Source organism: Leptonychotes weddellii, chromosome 2 (assembly GCF_054177405.1).
Source record: "Leptonychotes weddellii isolate Sample4059 chromosome 2, ASM5417740v2, whole genome shotgun sequence".
NCBI classification, from domain to species: domain Eukaryota; kingdom Metazoa; phylum Chordata; class Mammalia; order Carnivora; family Phocidae; genus Leptonychotes; species Leptonychotes weddellii.
Window position 1 is genome coordinate 14,366,764 of NC_138370.1, and position 8,243 is coordinate 14,375,006.

Consider the following 8,243-nt stretch of genomic DNA (forward strand, 5'->3'; position numbering starts at 1 on the left):
GCGCCTGGGTGGCTCAGTTGGTTGAGCGACTGCCTTCGGCTCAGGTCATGATCCTGGAGTCCCTGGATCGAGTCCCGCATCGGGCTCCCTGCTCGGCAGGGAGTCTGCTTCTCCCTCTGACCTTCCCCCCTCTCATGTACTCGCTCTCTCTCATTCTCTCTCTCTCAAATAAATAAATAAAATCTTTAAAAAAAAAAATAATACTATGAAATTATGTCCTTGAAGCAAGAACTGAATCCTTATAATAACATTTGCATCTCCTTGCTCCCTCCCTCCTTTTTTTCCCTTTTTTCTTTCTTCTCTTCCTTCTTCTACCTCCTTCCAAAAATATTCAAGTTATTTACCTCTATACTAAATGCTCTTAGAAAAAGTGAACTTTTGTTATTCATCTGTTGGATCCATATTCTTTGTTAAAGTGATTTGAAAAGGCTTTGTATACAAGAGATATAAATACTGATTTACCATGGATGGAAGGAAAGTATCAAAACTATTCAAATAAACTAATTTTCTTGCAATTATTAATGGAATTGTCTTATTTGAATTCACTCAATTCTTCACTATGAAATGCTGAAGAAATCAAATATATTGGAAAAACATGAGTCTGGATAAATATTAGAATAGAGGGTTCAAAGGAAAAGGTTGAAACATTAGCAAAACCTAGTTTCTCATCCTGACTATGATGTTATCTAAGTGGGTGACCTGGGGTAGGTCACCTACCTTGTCTGGGCTCTAGTGTCATCATTTGTAAAGTCTAGAGGTAGGAATTCATGATCCCTAAGGATGTTTCCAGCTGTAAAGGTGTCATATACAGTCAACCTAACTAATGAAAGGAGGATATTTTACTTTGATTTATGAAACCTAATGTAATTCATTGTATTGTCTCTTTTCTCTGATGAAAGCCCCATGAGAACTGCTAATGAGGAGCCGAAGTGCCTCATAAAGTTCTCTCTTAAAACTCTATTCTTTGAGCCCCTTATCTTCACATGTTAATGAACAGGTACAAGGCTAAAGGAAGAGAAGCAGCGAAGCATAAAATGAGAAAATGGTAGAACAAGGAGTATGGTTAATCTATAAACTGAAAAGCCTGCAGTTTGACAATTGGGAACGGACCATCCACTGTAGCTAACTGCATTCTAATTGGTTGTAGTTAGAAGAAGGCTTTTGTTTTTAAACGTTTTACAAATTGGGTTTGTAAGAACTATATATCAGGACATGGGAAAAGGATTGTTATGTGCCTTATATCTTGTTTTGTACTAGAATCCATAGTATATAAGGATTGTTTGGGGGCTATTTTTTCCTCCCTTTTATTTGTTTTATACCCGTTCATTCAATTTGGATGAAATCTCAGAGGAAGTGTGAGACTTTTTATATACTTCAGAAAATGCTTTTTTGTGTGTAGCTGTATATAAATGTTACAAATTAGTAACAGAACAAAGTGGGAAAGTGAATTAAGTAAAGGCTTTTTATTTCGGAGCATATACTTAGGAATCTAAAAACACATTTTGTATTTAATGAGTATAACAACATGTATTATTATAAGCACACAGTGGTTTCAGAATAACACTACATTTGAATCTGTGAAAAAAAAGACTATTATATAGTACCTGGATGTAGTTGGTGAATGAATGAATGAATGAATGACTGGGGGAAAAGAGAGAATGATGGGAAGGTCACTTTATATCAGAGTCGTCCTAGTGACGAAATTAGTTTGAAATTTTTTTTTAAAGATTTCATTTATTCATTTGTCAGAGAGAGAGAACACAAGCAGGGGGAGTGGGAGACGGAGAAGCAGGCTCTCTGCTGAGCAGGGAGCCCAATGCGGGACTTGATCCCAGGACCCTGGGACCATCACCTGAGCCGAAGGCAGACACCTAACTGACTGAGCCACCCAGGTGCCCCTTGAGGTTTGAATTTTGTCTACTAAACAGAATAAATTTATTTGGTAGCAATTTATTTTTCTCCTTCTTAATAACAATGACATAAAATAATAGTACTGACAGAAGTGATCGCACATTAGATTCATTACATATCCGGGTAATAGAGCAAAGTTTAGAGCATGGATTTGTCATGAAGAGCCATGGACTCTTGACCAGACTGCCTTAGTTGAGACCCCAGTTCATTAGTGCTGTGGCCTTAGATAAGTTTTTAAAAACTGCTTTATGTCGGGGCGCCTGGGTGGCTCAGTTGGTTAAGCGACTGCCTTCGGCTCAGGTCACGATCCTGGAGTCCCGGGATTGAGTACCATGTTGGGCTCCCTGCTCAGTGGGGGGTCTGCTTCTCCCTTTGACCCTCTTCCCTCTCGTGCTCTCTGTATCTCACTCTCTCTCAAAAAAATAAAAAAATAAAAATAAATAAATAAAAACTGTTTTATGTCTTAATTTCCTCATCCTAAACAGTGGGATAACAACTGTGGCAACTTCACAATGTTGTTTTGAATGAATCCATGAAAAGCACCTAGAACAGTGTCTAAAACATAGGGAGCCCTCTGCATTACAAAACCCAAGTGCTTACACAGACCATTCCCAATACTCGTAGGAACACACCACCGTCAGCATTATGCCCAGTTTACAGATGAGAAAACTGAGGCCTGTTGAGATGAAAATTCACCCAGTTTAACAAAGACTGCTCAGGTCTAGACCTCAACCCTGTTCTTTCCTCTTGTCTCTCTTTCTTTTCCCTTACTTGGCCTTTTCTCTAGAACAGCAATCTTGATCAGTAAGAGATAACAAGTGCTGCCACATTACATTAGTATAATTCCAGGCAGAATCAAAGGTGCCTGACATTTCAATTAGCCTGTGCAACTTTATTGAAAGTGAACTTGCAATTTCTGTTTAAGTCTCAGAAATACTGGAAATAGCTTAAGGAACTCCTCCATTTCTTTCAGATTAGGAACCACTGTGACAAGTGGTTTATGTAAAAGAGAGCTTCTAGTTTGCCATTTCATAATTCTTAACACTTCAATTTTAGTGAAATAATTTAAATATTGCCATAATTAAGATTATAAGGGAGAGGGGAAAAAAGGTCTTGTTTATTTTTTAATGGAGAATTCTTTTTTTATAATTTTCCAAATTGGAAGACACCGATGTTTTCAAAAATCAGTAGCACAACCTCCTTGAGGAGCAACAAAGAACCTCTTTGCAAATGATGACTTATTTCACAGAAAGCCCAGGACATTCATTCTTTCTGTTCCTGTTTGAGGAGAAAAGAGCACCAGCATTATGGCCACTGCTAGTCTGAACATTAACACTGAGGTTTATAATCCATTTTCTGGCTTTTCCTGGTGGCTGCCGTTATTATGAAGGAGCAGGCTGGGCGGGCTCCAGGGCCACACACAGACAGCGTTCATATGTGACAGTATCTTTTATGGAGCAGAGCAAAGAGAGACACACCCTCAAAAAGGGAGGGAGGCCAGAAATGAAGCAAAGCCACAGAATACCCCTCATTATTCTAACCACCCACAGCACCAGGAAACGGCGATTCAAATCTTGGCTGAAGACGGATGAAGGCAAAGGCTGAATGACGGATAAACCCTATGAAGTTAAAATACGGTGACCTGAAGAATACAAATACTATTTTTTTTTTTAATATAGAACCTACTTATTCACGTTTCTGACTTTTGGGAACAGTACTTCATCAACCCTGTCCATAACAGCTCACCACTGGTTCTGTGCTTTAAGAAAACACCCTTTGCCTGGAGGTACTTACCGGTCTAATCTCCTGCCCCTTCCCCACTCCCCGCCAGGCGCTTTGCTTTCCACCCTCATGTTCCTGAGACTCTTCCTGCTCATATGGCTCTCTTCAGTATTGTTGTTTCCCTTTACTCCTTCCCCTCTCACCTCTGTCCCCCCCACCTTTGGGATGTTGCTTGCTTTCCCCTTAGTTTGACGAAACACTTTCACTTTTGTCTTTAGAAAGTTTTTAGGTTCCACTTCTTCCTTTGGATGTCTCCTCACTGAAACAACATCGCCATCCCCACCTCTCATGGACCTCACTCTTACCTTCCTCAGGAGCAGCCTGGCCTTGCCCCTGGCCTCACCCGGTGGCTGCCTTTGTGGTTAGCCAGCCCTGTTCCCCATGCGGTTCCTGCTAGGAGACACTGGTCTCTAAAGATGCCCCATGAAAACTTCCCTGTCTCTGAGCAGTAAGTTAAAAGTGTAGGTCCCCAGTAAGGATAAAACCATTAATTTATACCAAAGCTGTTGATGCTTCTCAAATCCCAAAGAATTCAGAGTCTAATATAGTCCTGCTGCATATTTGAGTAAATACATGAACAGGTGATGAAGGGCAGTGGCATGAGAGGTTGGAAGGATACTGAGGACGGCTCACATTCTGGGCAATTTCACTGAGGGCTGGCATGACTGGGGAGAAAATAAATTCTTAACCCCCAATGTCAATGCCAAGTGCATTCATTAAATAGCTAGATTTTGGCTACCACCTTCCCAATGTTTTTGCTGCTGTCATTCTCTGGCTATAAAAATTTTATAATATTTTTGGGGCGCCTGGGTGGCTCAGATGGTTAAACATCTGCTTTCGGCTCAGGTCATGATCCCAGGGTCCTGGGATCGAGTCCCGCACTGAGACTTCTGCCTCTCTCTCTCTCTCTCCCTGTCTCTCATGAATAAATAAATAAAATCTAAAAAAAAAAAAAAAAAAAAACTTTCAAAAAAAAATTTTAGAATATTTTTTACTGATTTTTTTTTTTTTTTTTTAACAGAGCCTTAAGCTCTTTGGAGTAAATGTACTGCATGAAGCTACTAAATCAATCAAAATGGCAACACAACTTTATGGAGTATTTTTATGTTATTTTTAAGATTTTATTTATTTATTTGTCAGAGAGAGAGAGCAAGTACAAGCAGGGGGAGCGGCAGGCAGAGGGAGAAGCAGGCTCCCCACTGAGCAAGGAGCCTGATGCAGGGCTCGATCCCAGGACCCTGGGACCATGACCTGAGCCGAAGGCAGATACTTAACCTACTGAGTCACCCAGGCATCCCTATTTTTATAAGTTACAAAATTCATTTTCTTTCCAAGTTCTATATGAGTTCTGAGGTGAATCTGGAAACTTCTTGCTTTTTTTTTTAAACATAACTTATAAAAATAGTACATGTTCATAGTAAAGTCAAACAAACAAAAATAAACCAAACAGTCCAGAAAAGGAGAGATGAAACCTAAAACCTCTCCTTCCAGCCTCATTCCCCAGAGCAGTGGTCCTCAACTGTGGACAGTTTTGCCTTCCAGGGGACATTTGGCAATTTCTAGAGACATTTCTGGTGCTCATAATGGAGAGGGAGTGGTGTTGCTACCGGCATTTCCCAGAGGGGCACAGAGTTGCTGCTAAACATCGTACAATGCCCAGGACAGCCTCCTCAGCAAGGAATTACTCAGCCCCAAGTGTCATTAGTGCCTCTACTGAGATACCCTGGCTGAAAGTGACGACTATTAGCTGTGGTTTACATATTCTTCCAGAAAAGTGTAAAATATATACGTCTATTTTTTTCATTTCTTTTTTTTACACAAATGGACTGAATGTATCCCCCATAATCTGCAACCTGCTTTTTTCCCTCAACAATGTCTCGGTGATTTTTCCATATTGAGATGTACAATTTACCTCATTATTTCAAACTGTTGAAAAGGCTTATTATACCATAAAATATTTAACCAGCTCTCAAAAGGAGATAATTTGGTTGTCTTTCATTTTCTTCATTATAAAGGGATCTGCCAGGAAGGATTAGAAAGAGAAAGAGAAACTATACAAAGGGCTGGATTTTCCACGGTGCTTTGCTTGCTTTACTTTTGCTCAACATCTGACTTAGAGGTTACAGTCACGATGAGAGGGTGAATCAGCATCTTCTTTTCAAACCCCAGTTTTCTCTTGACTGTATTACACAGGAGTGTGGGAGGATGAAATAAGAGCGACTGGTTTTTTGTTTTTTTTTTCCTACATGCCATGGTGGAGTTTCTCCAATAGACATTTTTAATGTCTGGTTCACAAGCCAACAAATCAAGGCAGCTGTGGAAATGTTAGGCTTAGGGGGCTCACCGTATCTGAATTATATCCACAACTTTTTAAAGAACCCGGATTAGGTTTAAAATATGCTAGAGATTTAGGCTGTCCCTGAAGTTACTAAAGAAATGACCACTTCAAAGCCAACCCCTCGCTAAGTTTTTCTTCTTTTTTTCCTTCTGAAGGTCAGCCCAGGAGTTCAGTCAGTTGATATCTTTTGCTGCTTTTCTGTGTCTACTTTCATTTTGGATTATAAAATTGGGGCTTGGATGTGTTACACCACTGATTCCAAACTACACAGTTTTGCTATTGTTTGTATAGGGATGCTCACATTGATCATGTAAGGTAAATGTTATTTTCATGACCCCAAAGAGGCTCCCACAAGGAAAATACTATGTAATGATTTCCACTTTGCAAGAACATAACTGACCCCAAGTGTCGTATGCTTTAACTCTTAAATTATGTGGACTTCCCTATTTCATGTCACTTCAAGCTGCAAGAATTTGATTTTCTCTCAAATTCATCTCTGCGACTTGGGTGAAAACTGGCCAAAGTTCATACCTGGAGGCATTGCTTTAAAAGAAGAAACAACTGTTTTAAGAAACTCTTGTTTCCTGGGGCGCCTGGGTGGCTCAGTTGGTTAAGCGACTGCCTTCGGCTCAGGTCATGATCCTGCTTCTCCCTCTGACCCTCCCCCATCTCGTGCTCTCTCTCTCTGTCTCATTCTCTCTCTCAAATAAATAAATAAAATCTTAAAAAAAAAAAAAAAAAGAAACTCTTGCTTCCCACCTATAGGGGTTATAACATTTTTTTGTTAAAATGCAAAAACAAAATGGGAAAACTGCTTTGCCTTGTCCCTTCCTTTAAATATATTTATATCAGTTGTTCTGCCTTAACCTGCTATCTCCTTTCTTTAGCCTCCCTGCATTTACCCATGGCAATAAGCAGCCATCCCCATATAAACAGCTTCCTGCTTTTTCCACAGGGATAAAAATAAAAGAGTAAAACTGACCAACTGTCTTGTAAGGTCTCAAATATAAACAGGATTATTTTTAAGGGCTCTCACAGAAACGTCTGGAAGTAGCCGTAGGTCGTGAAGGGCTGGTACTGGAATCACTGGTTCCCTGGTTTATGATTTTGCTGTGAGTTCCCTAAGGGCTCTCTCATGGATGAAATGAAAGGCCACACGTGAAGGGTAAGGAGGGTCCAAAAGTCAGTTATTGTTTCCTCTGTTAATGATTCACTAAGTGACTTTGAGTAATCCACTCATTTCTTCCATCCGATGAAGTTATTTGACATGAAGGAGACGTGACAGAGTTTTCTTATCTTCTCAGGAGCCAGAAGCTATCACTACAGGGTTGGAGCCAAGTCTACTTGCAATAGTTTCTCCCTCAATCTTTTGTGAGGGCACATTTATAAGGGCTCAGCTGCTGAAAGATGACTAGAAAGGAAAGTGCATCCTTGTGGAGGTAGCAGAGCGAACGGGCAAAAGGGAGTTAACACAAGAAGACCTGTTGGAAGACAAAAGGAATGTGGTAGATGTTTTCTTCATTTGGTCTATGAACTTTCCTTACCTTTGAACAACTTCATGTTTTAGACGCCATGGCAGAAGTTGCAAAGGGTAAGAAGACTGTTTAGTGATGTCCAAGAAAGAACTATTCTTCTTCTTCTTTTAATCCCTTTCCCTGGGGATTAAAAGTTCAGGAAGATTCTCAACTGGGGACACACACACAATGCTCAGTCCACCATTCCCTCATCCCGTTCCTCCATCATGATGTTTCCACACATCTTTTTCAGCTGACTTTTCTTACAGAGTAACTCATGGATTATTACAATATTGTATAGCAACATTACCCAAAAATTATTTGTATTTGTTGTTTTCACAATCCTTAGGTGATATTAAATAGCTCAAGTGATAGGACATTCTCTTCCTTAAAGTCTATACCATAGTTTAAAATGGTGCCTTGCACGTGAGTTAGCCTCATTAAAATTAATATCTTTAAGTTTCAAAGAATGATAAGAATGAAGAACACTGTGTAACTTCTTGTCCTGTTTCTTGCCATCACAGCATCATAAAAAAAGAATAAAAGAAAAAAAAAAAGAATCTCTTCATTCTTCACTTGAGTGCTAAGTGAAGTGAATTGTTAACAAAACAAAACAGAAAATAACTTATTTGTGCAATACAGTTTTTAAGTTTACATGCCTAGAGAGTTGCATAAAAATAGCACAGGGCTGAACCTTC